We start from the raw sequence: 25,502 nt of genomic DNA, 5'->3' as shown, positions 1-25,502 counted from the left end.
AAAGATAATGCTTAAACTTAGTGGTTCTCAAAGTGTGGTCCCTGACTCAGCAGCATCTGCATCAACTTGGTATGATATAATAAGAAATATACATATTGGTCTCTGCCCCCTATCTCTGGCACAGAGTTTCTAAGATCCTTGTAATTTCCTGAACCACAGGAGTACTAGGAAGATCTTTTGTTCCAATATTTGGTCTTTGAACCCGGTTCCTGACACAGAGTTCTTAAATAACCTGGAATTTCCTAGACACAGGAGAGTCTTTTGTTCTAATGAGAAGACTCTTCTTGGGCTCCTGGACAGCCTCAGGATGGGGGCTGGTTGCCAGAGAAACCAATCATGTGATTAGAGGGTTGAAACTTTCAGTACCACCCTTCAACCCTCTAGGGAGGTGGGAGGAGCTGAAGTTTGAGTTAATCACCAATGGCCAACAATGTAATCAACCATGCCTACATAATGAAGCCTCCATGAAAACCCAAAAGGACATAGTTCAGATGGTCTTCTGGATTCCTGAAGATGTGGAGGTTCCTGAAGAGTGGCGTGCCCACGGAAAGATGAAGTCCCTGCACTCCTTCTTCCATATCTCACCATATGCATCTCTTCCATCTGACTGTTCATCTGTCCCCTTAATATTTTTTATAAGAAATGGGCAAATGTGGCCAGGCATGGTGGCTCAAGCCTGTAATCCCAGCACTTTGGGAAGCTGAGGTGAGAGGATTGCCTGAGCCCAGGGATTTGAGACCAGCCTGGGAAACTTGGTGAGATCCTGTCTCTACGATAAATCAAAAAATTACCCGACCATGGTAGCGCGTGCCCGTAGTTCCAGCTACTTGGAAGGCTGAGGCAGAAGGATCACCTGAGCCCAGCAGGTCGAGGCTGTGGTGGCCATGAACATGACACTGCACTCCAGCCTGGGCAACAGAGTGAGACTTCAACTCCAAAAAAAAAAAAAAAGAAAAGAAAAGAAAAGAAAAGAAATGGTCAAATTTAAGTAAAATGTTTCCCTGAGTTCTGTAAGCTATTCTAACAAATTAATTGAAGAACCCAAGGAGAAGGTCATAAGAACCCTGATAGCCAAAGCATCAGAAGCACGGACCACAACCTGAACTTGAGACTGGCATCTGAAGTGGGGGACAGTCTTGTGAGACTGAACCCTCAACCTGTGGGATTTGACACTATCCCAGGTAGATAGTGTCAAAATTGAATTGAATTAGCCACACAGCCAGTGTTTTCTGGAGAATCACCTGCAGATTTGTTGATATATGGAGGATAAAGCCCTACACATCTGGGGTCACAGAAATGCTGAGTAACTGTGTTAGAGTAGAGACTGGGAAAATATTTGGTTTCCCTGTGTCATTGCACCTGGGAACTTGTTAGAAATACAAATTCTCAGGCCTCTCCCCACACCTACTGAATCAGGAACACTGGGTAAGGCCTCACGATCTGTGTTTTTACAAATCTTCCACTTGATGTTGATGTTCTAACATTTGAGACACTGCTCTATGTAGTGCCTTCCATCAACTTCAGGTTGTTTGATTTAAACCAAGTGTTCCTTATTGAGGTCATGCCATTTGTTTACATTTTCATAAATTATATGTTCAGAAGTTTAAGTTCGTATTGAATTTGTGTTGAGGAGCAAAGTGATGGGAAGGTTTTAATCTTGTGGTTACAGGATAATTGAAATGCGTTTGCTTGTTCAAGTCCGAGTGCTATGCTAGTGGTTCTCAAACTTAAAAATGCAGTGAATTACCTTGTTCAAATAGGCTACTAGGCACCACCTCCAGTGTTTCTGAAACATTATGTCTTAGGTGGAGCCTGAAAATATGCATTTCCAGTGAGTTCCCTGTGAGACTGATGCACTGGGCTAAACAAATGTAAGATGTTATGGTGAGTTTCTTTAAGGTGAGAGAGGGTGATACTGTAGCTTGATAAATAGTAAAATGCTCTCATGATCCCCTTCCCTGGATTCTCCTTTCCTTTTTCATTCTGTTCCCTCCATAGCTTCCAACAATTCTTTTTTATTTATTTATTTATTTTTTTAACTTATAGTCAGGGTCTCACTCTGTTGCCCAGGCTGGAGTTCAGTGGCATGATCACAGCTCACTGCAGCCTAGACCTCTTGAGCTCAGGCAATCCTTCCACCTCAGCCAACCAAGTAGCTGAGATGACAGGCATGCACTACCACTCCTGGCTAATATTTTTTTGGATTTTTTGTAGAGATGAAGTCTCGCTATGTTGCCTAGGCTGGTCTCAAACTCCAGGGCTCAAGTAATCCTCCCACCTCAGCCTCCTAAATTGTTGGGATGACAGGCGTGAGCCTCTGCGCCCAACCTAACTTTTTTCTACGCAAAGCGTGATCCCTTGATCTGTAGCACGGATATGACCTGGAAGCTTGTCAGAAATGCAGATTCTTGGGCCCCACCACAGACCTGTTGAATCAAAATCTGATTTCAACCAGACTCCCAGGACAAAGTGTATGCATTAAAGTTTGAAAAACACTGCTTTAAACCAATTGTTGTAGAAGTGCAATAGGTGAAGGATTTTATAAAGACAAAAATAAAGCTGTGAATACAGGCCGAGAGCTGCCAGATTGAACAGCAAGGTGCTATGTCAGGAGTTATATATATATATATATATATATATATATATACATATATATGTGTGTGTGTGTATATATATACCCAAACTGAGTAACAATCGTCATATTTCATAGCTTTCTTTAGGCCTTAGAGTTTACTATGATTAAATGCTTTTAAATACTGGAACCATTATCATGACTCCAGTTTTAAATTCTAAGGGAGATAGAAAATGAAGGATAAACATGAAGTTGAAGTTCATGGTTAGAATGCAGAAAGGGTGACTATCACTAAGGATGTGAGTGATTTTTACATTCCAGGCCAGGCATTCTAAAGAGGTCAGCTACACTCTTAATGAAAGATGAGAAATTGAGAGTCTTACTCTTTCTTTTTGAAGAATGAGAAAATAAAGTGGCAGAATCACGTCTATTCAATTTTGTTGCACATAATTATGATAATTTTTGATCAACATAAAACTTTGTCATGTATTGGGCCCCTTATTTTCTTAATAAAAGAAAATGTTTGAGACAACTGAGTACTTCATTGCTAATGCTATGACAATGGCATTGTCAAATATGGAAACACATGATGAAATTTGTAAATGGTTCTAGAATAATTTGGCTGGTGAAAGAGATGGTCTAAATATACAAATAAGAGGCACCCAATTAATACTTGTTCACAGAATAATAGTAGTAGATACCATGTATGAAGCACTTACTGTGTCTAGGTACTGTTCTAAGCACTTTCTGCATTGCAACTCATTTCATTCCACCAACTCTTCAGTGCTGACACTATCAAGATTCTATTTTACAGCCAGAAAGCATTCACAGAGAGTGTGAATACTTTACCTAAATGATAGAGAGCAGAACAGGGATCAGTGGGCAGCAGTGGGCAGCAGAGTCCACCTAAGTAATTATTACGCCACACAACCTCATGGGAGAGCAATACCATCAGATCTTGGAAGTCAGATACAATCTGGGCAAGGAAAATGGATTGGGTCCTGGAGTCAGCAAGGTCAGAGCTGGGGCAGGCTGCTTATATTTTCAGATGAATCTGAGTACCTTACTCTTTCCCTGTTTTCTCATTCATTTTCTAACCAATTCTGGACTCTTCCTATAGCTTCTGTCCTTCCCTCACTTTGTATTGCCATGACCCTTCTTTTCCAGTGCTTTTATTTTTTAAATAAAAAGAATTCATATACACAATTATTATTTTTTTCTGCTTCTTTAATTTTCTTTTTTAAAATTTATTTATTTATTATAAAGATGGAGGGTACAATTCAGGGTTAGGTATATAAACATTGATCATGCAGGTACCCTTGTTGATGAGGTATGCCCCTCCCTCCCCTAGCAGTTTCCCTCAACTGCCAGTCCCCCCCTCCCTCCCCTGAGAGTTTTCTTGGAGTTGATCATACACAATTGTTATTTGAGCTGGCATAGTGTGAACTGTTCCCCTGTGAATAGGTTGGCTCCTTATCCATACAAGGGAATAGTCTTTACTTATACCTCTGTATATTGTGCACGGATAGCCAGCACTTCATCTGTTTCTTTACTGATAAGTTATTACAGCTGAGATGTTAATGACCAGCAATGGCCATTAACAACTTTCCCATCTATGGCAAACGGATTCTAGGGTGACCCTCATAATCCCCACCTCCTGGTGTTCACACTCTTGTATAATTCCTTCCCCTTGAATATGGGCAGGACATGTGGCTTGCTTCTAAGTAATAGAACAGCAAAGTTTACAGGATGTACATGGTTACACATAACGTGATTACATTACATAAGAATTCAATGTGTCTTGCCAGGAGAATCTGTCCCTCTTGGTGGCTTTGAAGAAGCAAGCTGCCATGTAGTGTGTTGTCATATAGAGAGGGCTACATGGTGAGGAGCTGAGGGCAGCCTCCAGCCAACGGCCCAAAAGAAACTGAGATTCTCAGTCTACCAGTCTACCAGGAACTGAATGCTTCCAACAACTACATGAGCTGGGAGAAAGACCCTTCTTCAAATGAACCTTCAAATGAGAGCCCATCCCCAGCTGACACCATGATTGCAGTCTTGCAGGGGATCCTGCTAAGTTGTGCCTGGACTCCTTACCCACAGAAATTGTGAGATAACATATTATGTTGTTTTAAGCTGCCCATTTAGTTTTAACTTATTATGCAGTAATAAATAATGAATACACAGATCTCAAGCAGACTTAGCTGAAGGGAGTGAAGTATATGTCTGGAAGACTAGGGACTACTGGAAATGGTTTTTCACAGTAAGAAATTGTTTTTATTTTGAAAATATGTGCAAATTTTGCATTTTACTAATAACTTACGTTTTTTACTGCTTACCAGTTTGACTGTTTTACTTTTTCACCAAAGCTTCAAATAAAATGACTCTAGAAAGTTCCTTTTTGTTTTTCCTGGAGATTCAAATTCCCTTTCTTGTTTCTTGGGGAATGAAAATTCCAATTGGTTATATCTCTCTGATTTGTTTTCAAGAAGCCCATGGGTATACTTCAGAAGGTTTGGCTGAATGAGATGTTGAGAGGGAAGTATCACAAACCTGGAGGAGAGAAAGAAACTGGAAGGGCTTAGGGTTAGAATTATGTTAATTGATAGAGCTGAAGAGCTAGTTTTCAAAGTGGATAGCCAGAAGTCTAAAATTTACCATCCTCGGGGTGAATCAAACTCAGATTTTATTCAGACTCTTAGTAAAAGCATTCGCTGGACTGTTCAGTGTGTAGGGCAGAGCAAGAAAAATATCTCCATTCAAATATGAGTATAGACAGCGCAGGGCTATAGTTGTTCAGGAGGCCCATCACTGTCAGTGTTGAGTGATGGAAGACAGGAATAGAGACTCTGGCTTGTTAGGGTTCAGGTTTATTTCTAGTAGAGAAAACTGGAGGGTTAATTAGGGAAACAAAACCTGTGACATTGTAGTCAGAATGATCTGGCACAATTGGTGTTGGGGAATGGCTATAATTTAATGCACATAAAAACCACACCAGAGTTCACCCTAGACACACCCACAGGACCAATCTCAGGCTTTACCAGCCTTGATTATGATGGCTCAAGAATTATGCAAGATTGAGCTCGCAGACTATAGGGCCCAGAGATAAGTTGGACTGCCAAGAATAAGTAGCTGGAAGTTCGGGAATCAAGGAGCCTGGAGAAAGATATTTGGGACTTGGAGGACTTTGTGAATGAACCTCAAATCACACTACCTGTTCATCTGTGAAGGTGGTCCTGTGACTAATTCCTAAATGACAACCTTTATCGCTCTTTGAACGTTAAGCCCTCCACTCTCAGTAGATAAAGAAGATAAAAAGAACAAGGGAGAATGTCAATACTGTCTTGAAATACTCTGCAGCCTTTTCCACATCAAAGAGAGAATGTGTGTGTGCGTGAATATATAGTATATATATATATATGTTTTTGCATACACACACACACACACACACACACACACACACACACACACACACACACACATATAAACACACAGAGGGTGCCAAAAAATGTATATACATTTTAAGAAAGGAAAAAACTGTATTAAAATTGCAATACTCAATATATACTGATAACAAAAGATGAGTACAAGTCATATCTGACTTCTGCAATTACACATTGCTACTATAATTCAATTCAACTTCCAAAAGTAATACATAGATAACATCTCTTAAAATGTGTATACATTTTTGGCACCCCTGGTATATATATGATCTCATGACTAGTCAATGGCAGAAATGAAATTAGATGGGTAAGGTATCTTGTCCAGAGTTACTGGAAATGCAAATATCTGCCTAGCTTCCAAAGGTCACCTTCTTTCGGGGTACTTAGAAAAAGACAGGGCTTATCCCTTATTCACTCTAGGGCAAGCCAGCATCTCCATGGCAACCTGGACTTGTAGCCATACTTTAGACCTCCATTTGCTTCTCCATAGACTACCACCTGGAACACTGGTCTCCAGATACAACACTGTTAAATGCCACACTTGACTCCAAGGACTGAGGATACAGAGAAGCTTGTCACTCTTTTGTGTCCTGTATTATTGACTGTTGGATGCTTTGGGATAACTAGATGGATTTATAACTTTGAAGGTGATGACATAAATCCATGGTCATGTTAAATAAAATTCATGAGAGGTCATTGTTTTGGAAATAACTTTGAAATTACCAATTTGCTTTTTGTACTATGCTGTTTCCTTGTTCTAGCTCAAGCTACCTTACAAACACCAACTGTCCTGCCACACAGGAATAGACTCTGGCTTGTTAGAGCACTCTTCTGTTTCATAGATGGGATGCCGCCTGATTCATGAATCACTAATAAAGCCATTTAGGTCATTAAACTCAATTTGTCAAAATTTTGTTTGACAGTCAATATGACTCTTCTGAGAGTCCAATGACAGTCAATATGACTCTTCATAGCAGATTTGTTGTCAGATGCATCTCAGTCCTCAGCCCAATATCTCAATTTTAAGGTTTTTTTGTCTTCTCCTTCCATCTTCAGAAAACCTTCTTTAATTATTTGTTGTATGAATCTCAACCACTCCTATTCCAAGACTATCCCTTCCCTAATCCATACAAGTTGGTGTAATTTTACAATCCATTGTTATTTGTCACTTGGGTAACTCATAAATATAATATGCTAAACCACAATCGTTTCCCAAAATCTGACTTTCTCAGTTTAAATAACACTAAAGAAAAGTACATGTCCTTGGTAGAACAATCCAGAATAGAAGGACTTTGGTATTTATTTGACACCCTTTCCAAGATGAGGTAAAAATACTTTTCTACAAACTTCCTCCTGTGTGTAGTTCTTAAACAAAATGTGTTTCCCAAGAATAAAAAAAGTACCATAGACAATATACTTCAGATATATTCTAGGAAGAAAAACATTTTCCTGAAGTCAATACAGTCCACAAGGATTTTCTTTGCCCTCAACTGTGATAGATTTTTATTTTATTAAGCAGAACAGGTTTGTTCCCCACATGTAGGTTCTAGGGGCAGACTTTGCATATCCAGATGTTGCCATAAATAAAATAGCCTCCAACCGCAGCACAAAAAAAATCAGCAGAAGCTGTGAAATTAAAATTTAACATGATCAAATATTTTAGTCAGAATTTACTCCCTGATGCATCTTTATAAGTGAAAGAATGACATTACATAGATTGATTATCCTTAGTCCAGAGCAAGGTACCAGAGAACGTGGGTTTGTTCCTCTTCCAGTTATAGTTTTTACTAAAGCATGCCAAAGGTATGGTATGTATATAAAATGTTCATATCTCATCTTCTTATAATTACCTTTCAATCAGGAAAAGAAACTGCTATGGTCTGAATGTTAATGTTCATCCAAAATTCATATGTTGGAATCAAATACCCAATGTGATAGTATTAAGAGGTGAGGGCTCTGCTAAACCCGGTGACTCAGTCTATAATCCCAGCACTCTGGGAGGCCGAGGTTAGAGAATTGTCTGAGCCTTGGGGTTAGAGACCAGCCTGGGCAACTTGATGAGACCTTGTCTCCACAATAAATCAAAAAATAAGCTGGGCATGGTTGTGCGCGCCTGTAGTTTCAGCTACTGGGAAGGCTGAGGTGGAAGGATCGCCTAAGCCCAGCAGATCGAGCCTGTGGTAGCTGTGAGCTTGCCACTGCACTCCAACCTGAGCAACAGAGTGAGACTCCAACTCAAAAAAAAAAGTGATGAGGGCTCAAGGAGGTGATTAGGTCATGAGGGCTCCACTCTCACGAATGGGATTAGTGCCCTCATAAAAGAGGCTTGAAGGAGTCTGTTTGCCTCTTCCACCCCTTAAGGACACAACTAGAAGTGGCCCTCTATGAGGACACTAAATCTGCTGGCACCTTGATCTTAGACTTCCCAGCATCCAGAACCGTGAGCAATAAACTTCTGTTTATAAATTACCCAGTCTAAGGTATTTTGTTATAGCAGCCTGCATGGACTAAAACAGAAACTATGTTAGCAAAGATGCTAGTAACTGTCTTATTTTAATTCTCTTTCTCTTTCTTGATCAATAGGAAATTAACATGGAGTCTCTGTTTGGCTAGGGCCCATAATTTTACAGTCTCCTCAGGCCAATTTGGTGCTTAAAAGGTTGGTGAGTGGGTTTTAAAGCTTCCTACCAAACATTTCAAGCATAGTAGAATTAAACAGAATACTTTTAGAGCAAGTTTGATAATGATTCTCTAGAATCTCCTTTTACACAAGGAGGAAAGCAAATCTGTCGTGGTTACATAGAAAAATGCAGAAATGAGTTTCTGCTCTCTAGTAACTCTTCCATCCAAAGCAAGTAGTGCTGTTAAGTAATTATATGTGTGTTACAGTTGCATTCCTTTTTTTTCTTTTAGAGATGGGGAGGGAGTTGCTATGCTGCCCGGGCTGGTCTCAAACTCCTGCCATTAAGCAACTTGGTGTCCCAAAGTGCTGGGGTTACAGTTGTGAGACACTGAACCTGGCAAGTATTCCTTTTTGTGGTGCATTTAAGCTTTCTCGTTTATATTAATTTTTAGCATGATGATAAGACCTAGTGGCACCTGGTCCCTGGTTTCTCATTGTTCTGCTCTAGGGCTCACTCTACATTGACTGTCTAGATCCTTAGTCATGCCTTTCTCCTGCCTGCTGCAGGACCTAAGCACACAATCTTCCCACTGCTGTGAGTTCCCTGATGTAGGTCACCTTCAGAGAAGGATTTTTGGTTGTTGGGGTTTTTTGGGGGGGGTTATAATTACATGCTTGTTTGTATATTTAGTTGATAAACACTTGCAACTCTCAAAAGATTATAAGTTCCAAAAGAGTAAGCATGGGATTTATATTTATGTTATAGTAGGTGCTGAGGAAATACTTGCAACATAGATGATTGAATGAATGTTGATTTGGGGGATGAATTTTTGCACTGGACTAGAAATTATGTACAATGAAATAAGAGCAGAAGAGATATAATGGCGACAAAATGAACAGAAAAGTATTAAAATTTTGGGGGGGGAGAAGGAATAAAGGTGTAGTAACAACAAGAGATGAATGACTCAGAAAAAGAACCAAATAAACTACTTGAGTTGATAAAAGAAAGGTCCACAACTTTTTGAGCTGTTCTATAGTCCTAGCTACTAGGTGAAACTAAACCAACAATCTGGGGCCTTAAGGAGCTGCCTGCAAGGCAGCTTCAGTTTGGGTTATATGTCTTTGTCTATGATCCCCTAGAAAGATCCTAGGTCCTTCAGGGACTAAAGTTTCTGGTCTTTGGAAATGAGGTATAGTGAAATGAGGATAAGCTGAGTCAAAGCTGGCTTTCTAAGTCATTCAGCAAACATTTATGAAGTGTCTTCAGGTCATTGTATGATGTTTTGGAGTGACAAGGTAAATGAATAAAGAAAGAGTCTCTACTTTGGGAAATTTATATCCTAGTCCAGGAAAAGAAAAAATATGGAATATATATACAATATAAATGTGGAATAAATATACTATATATACACGAAAACATAAATATACACACACATATAAGTACACATATAACACAATTATTTGAAATGCACGTTAGTGTTGGAGTTAAATATGTTCCAAGTGCTTTTGAAGCACTAAGGAAAGAGAGTTTGGTTTGCACTGGGTGCGATGGGTGAAACTATTAATGCTTTCCCATACATGATGACATTTGGTTCTGAAATAAAACTGCATGAGCAATTCGAGTCAGCTTGCATGATAAGGCTTGCATATTTCAACTTGCATGATAAGGCTAAAGTGAAAATTCCCATATAATTTTGGAAGCCCAGTGTTCTTCCTTTTCACTACTTCTGACTCTGCTGAATCCTTGACCTCTGCTCTTCACCCCTGTTCATGTCCACTGATTTCTGGACTGGGTGGTCCTGCTCCCTTCTCCATCCAAGCTCTCCTAAGTCAAAGCTCTGTTTATAATAAACTTTACTTAATGTTCTGGGCAATGGTTGTGTGTGTGTGTGTGTGTGTGTGTGTGTGTGTGTGTGTGTGTGTGTGTTGGCTCCATCACAAATCAATATAACAAACAACTTAAGATGGAATATTAGACCACCTTAGGTTTAAAATACCTTCCCTTTAATTGGCACCAAGGAGCCGCCAGCCGCCAGCACTTCATTCCACTTCTGGCCTTCTGCTATGTTTCTGGGCTCACTCTCAAGACTTTCTCGATGGCTTTCCTTTTCCTTTCCAGCTTCAGGTGGCCCAGCCTTCAAATATCCTGAGTACTTTGTTTTATAGTCTTATTCCAAATCATTCAGCCTTTTTTTCCCCAGAGACCTCTGCTTCATAGCCAATTATGCCTATTTAGGGGTAAACTTAAATAGGATCATGCTGTCTCTAGATTGAAATCCTAGGGTCAGCTGGGCCCGGTGGCTCACGCATGTAATTCTAGCACTTTGGGAGGCCGAGGCAAGAGGATTGCCTGACCTTAGGGGTTCAAGACCAGCCTAGGCAACTTGGTGAGACCTAGTCTCTACAATAAATCAAGAAAAATTAGCTGGACGTGGTGGTGCATGCCTGCAGTTCCAGCTACTTGGAAGGCTGAGGCAAAAGGATCCAGAAGGATCGCCTGAGCCCAGCAGGTCGAGGCTGTGGTGGCCATGAACATGCCACTGCACTACAGCCTGAGCGACAGAGTAAGACTCTTATTCAGAAAGAGAGAGAGAGAGAGAGAGAGAGAGAAATAAATCCTAGGGTTAGGCTCTAAAGTAACACTTGCTTTTTGTTTTTTGTTTTTAGTACACACTTAGAATTGCTTGCCAAGTGCTATATAATGTCAAGTATAACTTTTTAAAAAGTTAAAAACAATCTCATTCAAATATTTGGTAAGCTTGTGTCCACTATGTGTTTAATTCATTAATGAGGGACACAGTAGTTTCAAGTGTTCAAGGATAAAGGGTAAAAAGAACTGGTGAATGAACAAAAGGATGAATATATATATATTCCTCTAAAAAAGAATACCAGAGTAAGTTTGTAAATTAAAATTAAAAAGTGGTTAATTCACCAATTTCTCCATGGGAATAAAATGGTAATCTTTGGGATTATCATTCTTACCCAACAGGAATCATATTTGAATCTTGTCAATCTTCTACATATTAATATCTACCTTCACAAAATCTTCAGGTTTGTTAGAAGATATATTTTTGAAAGATAAAATCACAATTTTCAACCAAATATAAAATGAACTCATGGATTAGTGAGGGAATAAGATGTCACATGAAGTTCAAAGGCAAATTTAAAGAACACAAACACATATAGGCAACCAGGAACACTGAGAGTAATTTAGAAAGAAATGCAAAACAGGTTAATATTCACAGGGCAACGATCAATTTATTGCCTGGGCAAATTTATTTGCATTTTCATGAATAACCATAATTTGGATTATTATCAATTTTCTACAATGCACAGTTGTAAAATAGTTTAAAGACAATGAAAGGCGCAAATAGCCTGGAAGAATAAGCTAGACAAACATCTAGAAATATTTTTTTACCCATTTCAAAGTTTGTCACCATTTTTCCTGACAGATCCTAATCAATAGTAAGTAGTATGTCAACCAAAGTTACTTTCTCCTATAGCATCAGCTAATCCATAGGAAGAGTATATTAGACAATGCTTTAATATGACTTTGTTAGGGCATGCAATACCAATCTGCTTTTTTCTCAAGTTTTGGATAATTATTTTTAACAATAGTTTGTACTATTAATCTTTTCCTTATAATATAGCAGGTCACTACACTGTGCAAGGCTGGCAGAGGATATCCACAATGTAGGAGGAAGGCTACTGATAAGAACTTAGGGAGTGCAGCTGCTCTTCTAATGTCACTGTCAGAAAGGAGGTCTGTTTCTTATGGGCCCTAGCTGTAGAGGGAACAAATCAAGGGAACAGACTGTCTTCTCTTGGGGGCACCTTGCTACTTTATTATACTCTTTACAGGGCTGTAGACACATGTTTGTTTTTCCTGGCATGGGAATTTGATTATGTACCTCAGAATATTTACATGTTCTCCCCAGAACCTGAAGCACTATCTAAGAGGAAGTTGAGAGAAACGAGAGGATCTGTAACTCTTTCTTCTTCATTAGATGGCTATTTAATACATGGCAGAACACTCAAAACTGCCGCTCTTGGTGGCCAGAAAGAGTTAATGTTTATAAATGCCCGATTTACTGTGAGAAGCTTCGTTAGATCCAAGCCTTACAAGGTAGCATCTGCTTTACAGAAAGCCTCAAAAGGAAGTGGCTTTCTAAGAAATCTACTATGACACAGATAATGAGTCTTTGCTTAGCTTAGGAACAATCGTGCACTTCCACATGGTCCCTCCAGAGGTTTAGCTGGTGATGACTAACATAGCTGCATTTTATTGCCACCTAGAAACTGCCTTTTATCTATTCCCACACCCCCCCATTTTTTTTCTTTTGAGTCACCCAGGCTGGAGTGCAGTAGCATGCTCACGGTCACCCCAGCATTGACCTGCTGGGCTCAGGTGATCCTTCTACCTCAGTCTTCCAAGTAGCCATAACTACAGGTGTGGTGCGCGCTATCATACCTGGCTAATGTTTTGATTTTTTTAATACATATTTTTAATTTTAAAATTGTGGGGTACAGTTAAGGGTTAGGTATACAAATATGCAATGTGCAGGTACCCTTGTTGATGAGGTGTGCCCCCCCGTCCCCAGACAGATATTGACTACAGTTAATCCCACCTCCCTTCCCCTACCTAGCCCCTCCATAGTTTCCCACCACTGTCAATCTTTTTCTTGTAGTATCACAATAATTGTTCAAGGTCCACTTATGATTGAGAACATGTGATACTCAGATCTTTGTTTCTGTGAGAGATCACTCAGTATTATAAACTCCAATTCCATCCAGGTTGCTGTGAAATTCATGACTTTGTTCTTTTTTTATGGTTGTGTAATATTCCATTGTGTATATGTACACATTTTTTAAATCCAGCCCTTTTGATGGGCAGCATGATTGGTTATGATCTTGCTATTGTGAACAATGCTGTGATAAACATACGTGTGCAGGTATCTTTTTTATAGAGTGATTTAAGTTCTCAGGTATATTCCCAGTAGGGGGATTGTGGGGTCATATGGAAGGTCAATTTTTAGAGCTTTTAGAAATCGCCACACTGATTTCCACAGAGGCTGCACTAGTTTACACTCCCACCAACAGTGTAGAAGTGTTCCCTTTTCACCACATCTTCTCCAGCATGTGTTATTTTTTGACAAAGCCTCTACCACCCACCACTGGGGAGAGGACAATCTATTCAGTAAATGGTGCTGGGAAAACTGGCTGACTACATGCAGAAGATTCAGACAAGACCCTTATCAATCCCCATACACAAAAATTAACTCTAAATGGATCAGAGACCTAAATGTAAAACCTCAAACCATAAGAACTTTAGAAAATGCAGGAGACATCCTTATGGAAGTTGGAACTGGCATCCAATTCCTGAGCAAAAACCAAAATGCACGGGCCATAAGAGATAAGATAGACAAATGGGACCTCATTAAACTGACAAGCTTCTGCAAAACCAAAGAAACCATCAAGAGAGCAGGGAGACAGCCCACAGACTGGGAAAAAGTATTTACCAACTCCATGTCTGACAAAGGCCTAACATCTAGGATCTACAAGGAACTCAAACATGCTGAAAAGAAAAAAACAAACAGCCCCATTACAAAGTGAGCAAAAGACATGAACAGACACTTCTCAAAAGAAGACGTACGAGCGGTCAACAGATACATGAAGAAATGTTCAACCTCACGAGGCATCAAGGAGATGCAAGATACCACCTAACTCCAGTCAGAATGGCCATTATCAATAACTCAAAAAATAATGTTTTGATTTATTGTAGAGATGAGGTCTCGCCAAGTTGCCCAGGCTGGTCTTGAATCCATGGGCTTAGGCAATCTGCTCACCTGGGCCACCTTGAGTCACTGCATCTGGTCCCCCCCCCTTTTTTAAACTACAAAGCATCCGTAACAGAACTTGGGGACAGACCAAGGACAGCTTTGTGCCCTCTAGTTTTGTGTTTGGGGGGGTAGATGTTGGGTTTTTGAGAGGTTTGATTTTAGGCAAACCCTTCAAGCACAGCACAAAGAAATAAGGGAGGAGACTCAAGTTGGAGAGCACACGCAGTGTCCCACAGAAGGCAATTCGCCTCCACAAAGTCTTTCTGGACAAATCATGACAAATTTTCCATATAATAGGAGATAGATGGAGTCTCAGCTCTCAGCACCATTGTCATGGCTGTTGCAGCCTGTCTTGTGTGCCTGTGGTTACAAACTTGGGAAGAAGCTGAACTTTTCCAGATTCTGTCTACCTCTTCTGAACTTCTTATCCAGAGTCCAGAAATGAGCTAGTTGCACCATGCTCTCTGCTTCCTTTGTTCCTACTGCCGTAGTCCACATTATTGCCATTTTTGCATTTCTGCCTCATACTTCTGGTTCATAAACTTCTTAAGGACTGGTAACAGTATTATTCTAATAGCTTTAATAGCAAAGGCATATTTAGCATTTCCTAAGTAATAACACTGTTCAAGTGCTTTCTATCTACAGATCCCAAGACCTCTGCCAGAAACTGTCAGGGCTAGATTTGCTCAGACAGCAGGAGTTTAGAAACTTTTGAAAGACTATGTGGTGCCTATGCTGTGCATTACCAAACACTAGCAGGGTTGGGGCCATATCATAGAATCAAGCACATTAATATTTCTGCAGCTACATGCATGAATGTACACACTAAGTGGGAAAAATAAAGACAAAGAATAGCTTCCCGTGAGTTTACCTCAGGTGTTGCCACCAAAAGAATGATGAGAAAGATTTTGACTTGTATAACTTTTTTATTTCAGAAGGGCAGATGGGGATGGTGGACCCGTAATGGTAATTCTGGACTGTGACTGCATTTGAAGTAGACCCCTAAGTCCTGAGAAACTTCCCCAGGAATAAAAGCCACTGAATATAGAGGATCTTGAGAATCTAAAAGTCACAAGATGTGACTTATTCCTTTGCCTCTTTTCAGTTTAGAGTGATAAGATGCATTTATGGTTCTATTGCAGAATGCAAACTCAAACGTCTCCATGGCCAGCAAGTAGCATAGATGAGTGATGCTCTTCTATCTACTGTTGCTTTGAGGGAATGTCTATCCATTGTGATAACTTTTAATTACTAAAGATAATCCAAAAAGTTATATTTTTATTGAAAGACTTCTAATTTTTCAACGTTAACTCTTTTTAAGAAATAAAAATAAAGACATTATACTAAAACAAAATGTTTGGGCATATTTTAATGGTTATAGTTTGAGACCTAATGGACTAATGAAATCTGATAAACCTGGAGACCGATGACCCACTGTTTGGGACTGCTGGTTCTTGGTTCGTTTTTTTTTTTCGGTACCTACTGATTTCTAGGCAGTCTAATACGCGAACTTGAAAAGAATCAGCCAAGGTTCAGAGGTCGAACCATCTGGTAAACATTTTGCTTAGTTCATTGATGTGTGGGAAGAAAAAGGATGCGTTAAAAGAAAGTGAGCCCCCCCAACACCAAACCTCTCATTTAGAATGGTTTGCCTTAGAGCAGCTCTTTTCAAGTGACTGCCAATGGCAAACTTTAGTTAGCAAGCACAGTCTGAAATTCATATGTGATTACCTAATCTGGCTCTCTTGTTGGGAAATAATGAAGTAATTGAAAAAAAAGGCTTGATTTGATATGAGACAACTGCAGATGATTGAAGTGATTTTATTTTAGGTATATATAGATTTTTTTTTACACTCAATATCCCCTTTCCTCTCAGTTTCAATGATTTCCCCCCATCAGTGAGTTTAGTGCTTGATGGTTTTTCCATAAAAGAAAAATGAAGCATATTATTCCAACTTTCTTTGAATGGAGGCGTTTCACTGGTGTTGTTTGGTTTCTTGGAATTCTAGTTCTCTGCTATAGTAGCTTGTGTAGTAAAAATGGTGTGTGTATTTGTATGTGTATGATAGACACACCAATACACAAAGACAGAAAATCTAAACAGAAAGAGGAAGAGAGAGAGAGAGAGAAAGAGAGAGAAGGAGGGAGGGAGGGAAGGAAGGAAGGAGAAAGGAAGGGAAGGAGGAAGGGAGCATGAGAAACAACAGAAAGACAGAAGCATACAATTGTGTTGGAGTAAAGAAGGTGATTTCTATCTTTTATGTACGAGTGCTGGCTGCTGGCTCAGATTTAAATGATTTTGACCTTGTCTTGTCATAGTAAAGAAGTAGCATCATCATTTTCTTGCAATAGACAAACTGAAGGTGGCATGTATCTTTTCATTTTAAAAGACTCAATCTCTACAGAATTCAGTCTTGAACTCTGAAAATTTGTGTTTCTGCTCCTGTTTTCTAAAACATATCTGAATATATCTCTCAAAGTTCGTGTGCTGGAAACTTTATCCCTAATGCAAGTGTTGGGAGGTGAGACCTAATAGGACAGAGCCCTTGGTAAGGTCACAAGGGCTTTGTCTCATGAATGGATTAAGGTAATTGTCATGGGAGTGTGTTAGTTGTCTCAAGTAGGTTGGTTGTAAATGTGAGTTTGGCCCTCTCTTGCTCTTCTACCTTCTCCCATGGAATAATCAGCACAAAGGCCCTTAGCAGATGTCAGTGTCATGCTCTTGGACTTCCCGCTCTCTCGATTCTAGAGCCAAATAAATTTCTGTTCATGATAAATTACTCAGTCTGTGGTGTTATGTTACAGCAACACAAAACAGACTAAGATAATGGATTTTAATTCTCATGTTTTCTCATTCTTGGAGGTATCTAATGGTGTGTTATTAAACATTTAATGATTGGCTCTCAAGGAAAAAAAAAACACCAACATAAGCAAAATTAATTTATAGCCTTGCCAGTTTCCATGGTATAAATGCTCACACCATGGCTGATTTCAAGCTATCAACATGATGTGACTGCTGAGCTCTCATGAGTGGGTAGAATCTGGTGCCATCACACTGGGTATAGCCAAAAGAATGCTAAACAGGGTTAAGAAGACCCGAGACAGATTGTTATCTGTAACATGTGCATAAACATGTGCTCTGATTGCCTCATGGGGATATATAGTCACTTTCAAGTAGGAAAAATTGTAAAGAACTTTGAAAATATAAAAACTGAATCTAAATATCATCATTACTATTCTTGAAGAGCCAAAAATTGCTCAATACCCAAAAGTTTAAAAAAATGACTTGGACTGCATTAGTTACTGCTTTTAAAAATGTGTTTTGTATCTTCTGGTCATAAAAGATTCAAACTATGTGAAAAGAGCCAACAGCCCATTTGGCTTTAAAGTTCAGAACAATGAACTCATCAGAGTTATTTTTACATGTACTGTAGCTTGGCCTAGAGCCACTAATCACAAGACAGTATGAGTGTGTTCTGGGCAGCATTCTGGCCTTAAACAGTTTCAAGGCAACACCTCCAAGACAGTAAGTTTTTCTTTGCAAACCTCCTCAAGGCCTTTGCATGGTTTATATAATTTTAACTAATTAATGTTTAACTTGGTTTTGCTAACAATATCATGCAAACAAAGAGAATCCCTCTTAATAGAGACATTCTCCCTAGAATTATCTTTTTAGAAGAGCACTGTCCAACAGAAATATAATGCGAGCCATACACATAATTTTGATGTTTAATAGCCACATTAAAATATGCATAAAAGAAGCAAGTGAAATTAATTTTGTAGTATCTTTCATTTAACCTAATATATCCGGAATCTTATCACTTCAACATATAATCAATGTAAAACATGTAAATCAAAGGTTTTACTTTTTTTTGTAATAAGTCTTCAAAATCAAGAGGCTGTTTTGCCCTTGATTTTTTCTTCCAACATATCTCAATTTGGGTTGGTACATATCAAGTACTCAGTAGCCACCTTGCCTACTAGCTACCTTTTTTTTTTTAGTTGGAGTCTCACTCTGTTGCCCAGGTTGGAGTGCAGTGTCACACTCACGGCCAGCCCAGCGTCGACCCATTGGGCTCAGGTGATCCTTCCACCTCAGCCTTCCAAGCAGCCAGAACTACAGGTACGCACTACCATGCTCAGCTAATTTTTGATTGACTGTAGAGATGAGGTCTCGCCAAGTTGCCTAGGCGGGTCTTGAACATGTGGGCTCAGGCAATCCGCTCACTTTGGCCTCCCAAAGTGCTGGGATTACAGGTTGAGCCACCGAGCCCAGCCAGCTACCATTTTTGATGACTTAGTACTATACCATCAACTGGCAGATAATTTCCTGGTACTAAGAAAACCCAATGTATATGAAAACTCTTATTCTGACTACTGTGGTTTCTCTTATGGAATTATATTATGCAGGGCAATCTCTCTCTCTCTCTCTCTCTCTCTCTCTCTCTCTCTCTCTCTCACACACACACACACACACACACACACACACACACACACACACACACACACACACATATGATACACACACTTTTCCTCTTCCGTTATTCATCAGTTGGATTGTCAGAGCAACTTGGATTGAGTTTGTCTATCATTTGTAGGAGGATCAAACATTCTAATTCACTCAAGACTGAGAGTTTTCTCAGTACGTGGGACTTCAGCACTAAAACAGAGAGAGCCTCAAACAGACTGACGTGAATTGGTCACCCTAAGTTTAGACAAAAAAAAAAAAAAAAAAAGGTTAAGCACTGCTGAGAATGCCTATACAATGTGTCCATTCTGAAAATAACTGCAGCTGTAAATCTAAAGCTTCAGGCCTCTCAGCATCTTTGGAAGCCACTTTCGATCTTCATGTTTTGTTAACTTGGGATACAGGGAATTGCCAGTAGAGACCAGATAGCAGAATATGCTCGACTTTAATTTTCTTTTCTCTTTTTATTATTTTTGTAGAGACAGGAACTTGCTATGCTTGACTTTTTTGTTCTTATTGTTGAAGGTCTTTCTGGCCTTCTGGCAACTGCCATGGCTTTCCCTGAACCAGGTAAAACTGTCTCTTTGCATACAATGACCTTCCAGGTTCTCTGTAGACAGAGATTTGGGTCTTATGTTTATATCTCATGGACATGGAAACTGAAAAAATCGTGTATGTTGTATCTATCACCCTAGGTGTTGATTTCTCTATTTACTTGGCTTGGCCTGAGACTCACTTTCTCTTACAAAGTCCATTTAGATGTGTCCCCCGATCTTTGTAGTCTCATATATTTATGACAACCAGCCCTTTCTGAAAAATACCTTATAGCCTTATATCCTCAATTTGCAATTGAGTTTTTACTTGATATAATTATTCAACAAATATTTGAGTAACAATCTCAAGACTACTTAAATTTTTCATGCCTCGGTTCCCTTCTTGGTCTCAGTTTCCATATTGGTAAATGAAGATAAATATAACCTACGTAGTGGGGTCATTGTGAGAATTCAATGTATATTTAAAATGTCTAGAACAATGTAAGTTGCTTTAAATAAGATAGGAAGATAGTAAGTGCTTAGTTCATGTTGGCCATTATTATTATTTTTGCACTTTTCATTACTTATGAGATTTTTATTTTTTCTTCAATTTTTAAAAATTGTATTTTAAAGATGTGAGGTACAATTTAGGGTTAGGTACATAAGTGATCATCGCACAGTTGAAGTTTGGGCCTCCCTTTTGTCCCCACTTTGCCTGACTTGGGATCAGGTATCCCTTATTGATGTTTTGTGGCCTCCTCCTCCCTTCCCTGGCAATGTCCCACTGCTGCCAATCCTTTTCTTTTAGTAGTATAATAAATGTTCAGGGTCCTAGATTTTTCTTTCTTGAGGTCAGGATGCACATCTGATACCTCAGTATCGCCCTTACTCAAAATGCTTGATATATTTCCTTAAGTAGAATAAATACTCACCAAATATCTATTGATTGACTGAGTCCAGCAATCTCACTTGTCCTAGCTCTTGTCCAGATTTGGTAGCGAGGCTCTGAGGCACCCTAAATATGGTCATCATGGTGCCTCCCTGTTCAGAATAGGGACTGACTGCTTCAGGTCCTGGTTTCCGGCGAGTCTGGTATCCTGCTGTGAGATATGACACCACCAAATGATGCCACCTCTGGACAGAACCTGAACACCACCTCAAATTGTTTTCCCGTGACGATCTTTGCAAAGCTGATATTTTTCTGGGTTTCCCAAACTTCAGCACAGCCAGAGAAGAAGGCTTTAATGTGGGATTTAAATTACGTGTCCTCACGATTGGTTGCCTTCCTATTGCCAGTCTCCCTCCACTTTTTTGTTTCTAGCAGAACCTTCCTTGCATGCTGGAGACAGAGAATGGAAGAGATTCATTATCCCAGCTTCCTCTGTGTCTAGATCATGTGACCCAATATTGGCCAATGAAACCCAATAGGGTATCTGCTGAGGGATTCTGAAATAAAGTTCCTCCCTCCCTTTTTGATGATATTTGCTTCTTGGAGCTGAGGCAGCCATTGCAAGAGTATGATAGAGAGCCAGGAGAACTACAAAGAAGATGGAATCAGATGGGATACCGAATGAATATGTGAGTTGCTGCTGCTTTGATGTCATTTAACTGCCAAATTATACAAGTTTGGAACCTCCTACCTCCAGACCTCTTATTAGGTGAGATTTATTAGTGAATCCCTGTTGTTTAAGTCATTTTTAGTTGAGTATTTAGTTTCTGCCCCAGAAAGTATTCTAGCTGACACAAATGAGTTCTTTGATGGCCCTAGACAAAAATTAATCCTTCATTAGGCATAATCCCATGTTCTCTTTTCAAGACCCCTGCTGCCAAGAGCCAACAGTAATCTGTCACTTTTAGAAATTTTCTAGCACTTCCCCACAGGCAGTGTGGTTTGGTGGTTATGAGCACAAACCTAAGAGTTTGAGCTTGGCAAATGTGGCCTTTGGCAAGTTTTACTTAAATTCTTGGTGTTTTGATTTTTTTCATCTGTGACCTGGAATAATAATAGTGAACATAACTTATAAGGTTTTGCATTGAATTAATCAATACACAAAAAATTCTTAAAATAGTGCCTGGCACATAGTATGTCCTGTAGGTTAAGAGCCATTTCACTTATTTACTATTCATTTTATATAGCCTTGTGCTATCACTGATTTATACTCATTTATATATATATATATATAGATAGATACTTCTTTTTCTTCTTCCACATCTCAATGGTTGTATTTTTTATCCGTGAAGACAAACTCCATTTTCTAAAAGAGCACTTTGCTAAGAGTCATAGAATATAGGTTCTTTACTTATTAGCGGTGCCATGAGCACGTCATGTGTTTTCTTAGCACCAGGGTTTCTTCATTTGAAAAGGAAAGCTACTGTCTTTGTTTCAGTTATCCCATAAAAAGAACCCGAGAAACCACCAGTTGTTTATTTGAGAAACGATTCAAGGAAACTTCAATAATGGAGTGAGGAAGTGAGTGTGGGAGGGAAGGAAAGTCAGGAAAGTCAATAAGGGTACATTATCAAGCTACTCCCACTATGGACAAAAGGATAACAGGACTTCCTCTCATGAGGAACACTCAGCATAGACCACTCCACATCACACCTCAGCAGCATCATCCCCCCAAGGGACTGGCTTACTACCTATTTAAATACTATCTCCCTTCAGGCATTGGTTGAGGGTTTCTGGGGTAGGTGGTAAAGCATCTTGGCACTTCTCTCTCTGTAGGTGGGCTGAGCATGCCCAGCTTCCAAAGGAAATTGTCAGTTAGCTAAAACTCAAGCACCACATACCACAAAGGAAAGGTCTATGGGGGTGGCTCTCCAGGCTGAAGTGGTGATTGATTCAACTCAGTAAATATGTGTTTTATCTGGGGGGGGGGACACAGGACAGAGGAAGTGGTAGAAGCTATTCTGTGCATAGAACTTTGCTAGCTAAGCAACAGGACACAAAAAATGAGTAAGAAATGGTCCCAGAATTTAAGGACATTGCATGCAGGGGCAGAGACAGATTTGTTAACAAATATTATGTTAACGATATTTGCCATGTGAGAAGAGCAAGACTTGAAGTTTGTATCTTTTTACCTAACAGATTGGTAAATGTGAGGCTGTGGGGAAAGAGATGTTCTCATGTATGGCTGTGAAAATGAACAATTTGGCAATGTTTTTCAAAATTATAAATGTGTTTAACTCTTGACCCAGCAATCTACCTACAAGGAATTTACCCTATAGATCTGTCTGCACATGAACAAAATGATGACTGTACAAGGTTATTTGTTGCAGCAATATTGTAATAGCCAAAGACTGGAAACAACCCAAGTGTCCAACAATAGGGACTGGTTAAATACACTTTGACACGTCTGCTCAGTGGAGTAATATGCAGCTATGCAAAAGAATAAAGGCATTTTTCCTAGAATATATTGCTAAGTGGCTTTTTTAAAAGCAAAATGAAAAGGCAGAGTTTGTCTGGTGAGCTTGAGGATTTCAAAGCTGATCAAGAAAAAGACTTGACCACAAAATGGCAGTAAGTAGCACAAATTAGCTTTATTTGGGTGGCACTTGGACAGGTTGCATGAGAGAAGTCCCTCATAGCAGGAGACCTGGAGAGAGCAACATGGGGCCATTACCCAGAAAGGAGAGAGAGCAGGAACACGCCAGGGGAGAGGGAAATTGAAAAGGTGGTTCATTCATCTAGATGATGTCATCTACGGAGTCCCTGGGTCAAAGACTCTAGATGGGCACCAGTGACTTGGGGTCTTTTGTATTCCCAGAGTTTATTTTATCTATAGCTAGCAGATGTTGGGTGCAGCTTTATCAGATGTGCAAAGTAAGTTAGCTCTACATAGCTAAAAATAGGCTTATTTGGGCTATATTTAAAGTAATCAGATGTGTACAAATTTGAGTTTGGTGCCCGAGGGCTTTGAGTGAATGGTCTTTGCCTGCTGTGAAGAAGTAAACAACACGGGGGCCAACTTTAGCCCATTTATATAATATCATGTCACAGGTTGACTCTTATATAAGAATAAGAAAGAAGTCAGAACATCCATTTGTATTTGTGCATATTTCCATAAGGAAGGACAAACATGAAACTAATAAAAGGAGTGAGGCCATGAAATGGAGCATAAGAAAAAGAAAACCACAGGTGCCAGTAAGACTTACCAATATATACTTTTTATACCATTTTGATTCATGAACTATGTGAATTCATGAACTATTGCTTACTTAAAAAGAGGGAAACTGCTAGGGGAGGGAGAAACATACCTCATCAACAAGGGTACCTGCATAATCAATGTTTGTATACCTAACCCTGAATTGTACCCCATATCTTTATAATAAAAAAAAATTCAACTAAAAAAAGTAAGTAAGCCGGGCTCAGTGGCTCAGCCTGTAATCCCGCGCCTTTGGGAGGCAGAGGTGAGTGGATTGCCTGAGCTGCGGGTTCGAGACCTGCCTGGGCAGCAAGACCTCATCTCTACAATAAATAAAAAAATCAGCCGGGCGTGGTAGTGCATGCCTGTAATTCTGGCTACTCAGAAGGCTGAGGAGGAAGGATCACCGGAGTCCAGCAGGTCAAGGCTGCGGTGGCCGGAAGCGGTCACTGCACTCCAGTCTGGGCGACAGAGTGAGACTCCAACTCAAAAAAAAAAAAAAAAGTAAGTAAAATTGGCCAGGCTCGGTGGCTCAGCCTGTAATTCCAGCACTTTGGGCGGCCAAGGTGAGTGGATTACCTGAGCCCGCAGGTTTGAGACCCACCCGGGCAACTTGGCAAGACCTCATCTCTACAATAAATAAAAAATTAGCCGGGCGTGGTAGCGTGCACCTGTAGTTCTGGCTACTTGGAAGGCTGAGGCGGAAGGCGGAGCCCAATGGGTTGAGGCTGTGGTGGCAGGGAGCATGCCACTGCACTCCAGTCTGGGCGACAGAGCAAGACTCCAGCTCAAAAAAAGAAAAAAGTAAGTAAAATTAAAGCAAACAAATAAGAAGTTTGTCCAAAGTTCACAAGTGTCATCGAGACAGGAGGTTACACAGTTGGAGGGATTCAAGGTTATGGTTTCAGTGAAATTCCATCATTCACATATTTGTTATTTACTGTCTGCTTAATTACAAAACTTTCATTCTGGCACATAATAGGCACATGATAATTTCTTTTTTAATTAAAGAGTGAGCAATGCAGAATTTGAGAAGCTAAGGTTTCAAGTTTGAATATAATTTCTGAGGGCATTTTATGAATCATAAGTTGCTATTCAAAGAATAACATTGTTTTTATATTTCTTTATATTCCCTACAGAGTTTAACAGAAGTATCCCGCACTTCATAGACCCTAAAATATTTATTGAATAAACAAATAATTTAACTGAAAAATAATTTCAAGATTCCTGCTGTGATGATATTTTTTTCACTTTGGAGGCTTAGTTTTTAATGTATTTCATTTTTAAAACACATCTTTTTTCAATTATTGGTTTACTCACCAAATGTGTTTTTAACACTTACATGTACATGACCAAATAGCCACCAAGTTCAATATCTTATCGCACATCTGAGTTTCAATCCTTTTATGGCCTATATAGTTATGTTGGGTACTCAGGTAGAAAAGCAAAACCTATAGAATATATTCTATCCTTATTAACAGTGCTTGCCCCAATGCAATTCTGAGGTTTCCTTACCAAGTACAAAAGAATATTCAATTCCGGCAGAAGATATTAGCAGTACATACATCTAACAAAAGTTTTGTAACCAGAATACATAAAGAATTTCTCCAAATCAATAAAAGAGGGCCCTAAAAAAACCAAAGTAAAAATGAACAAAAGTTGCAAATAGGCGCTGTACAAAATAGGATATCCAAATGGCCAATAAGCATGCGAAAAGGTGTTCAACATAGGAAAATGAAAACTTAAACCACACTGAGACACAACTACACACATGACAATGGATAAAATTTAAAAATCTGACAATATCAAGAGCTGACGAGAATGTGGAAAACTGGAATTCATACACTGCGGTTTGGCAGTTTCTAATAAAATTACTTC

Source organism: Carlito syrichta, unplaced genomic scaffold (genome assembly GCF_000164805.1).
Source record: "Carlito syrichta isolate Samal-C Ts95f unplaced genomic scaffold, Tarsius_syrichta-2.0.1 Scaffold308678, whole genome shotgun sequence".
NCBI lineage: Eukaryota > Metazoa > Chordata > Mammalia > Primates > Tarsiidae > Carlito > Carlito syrichta.
This window is presented reverse-complemented; position numbering follows the sequence as displayed.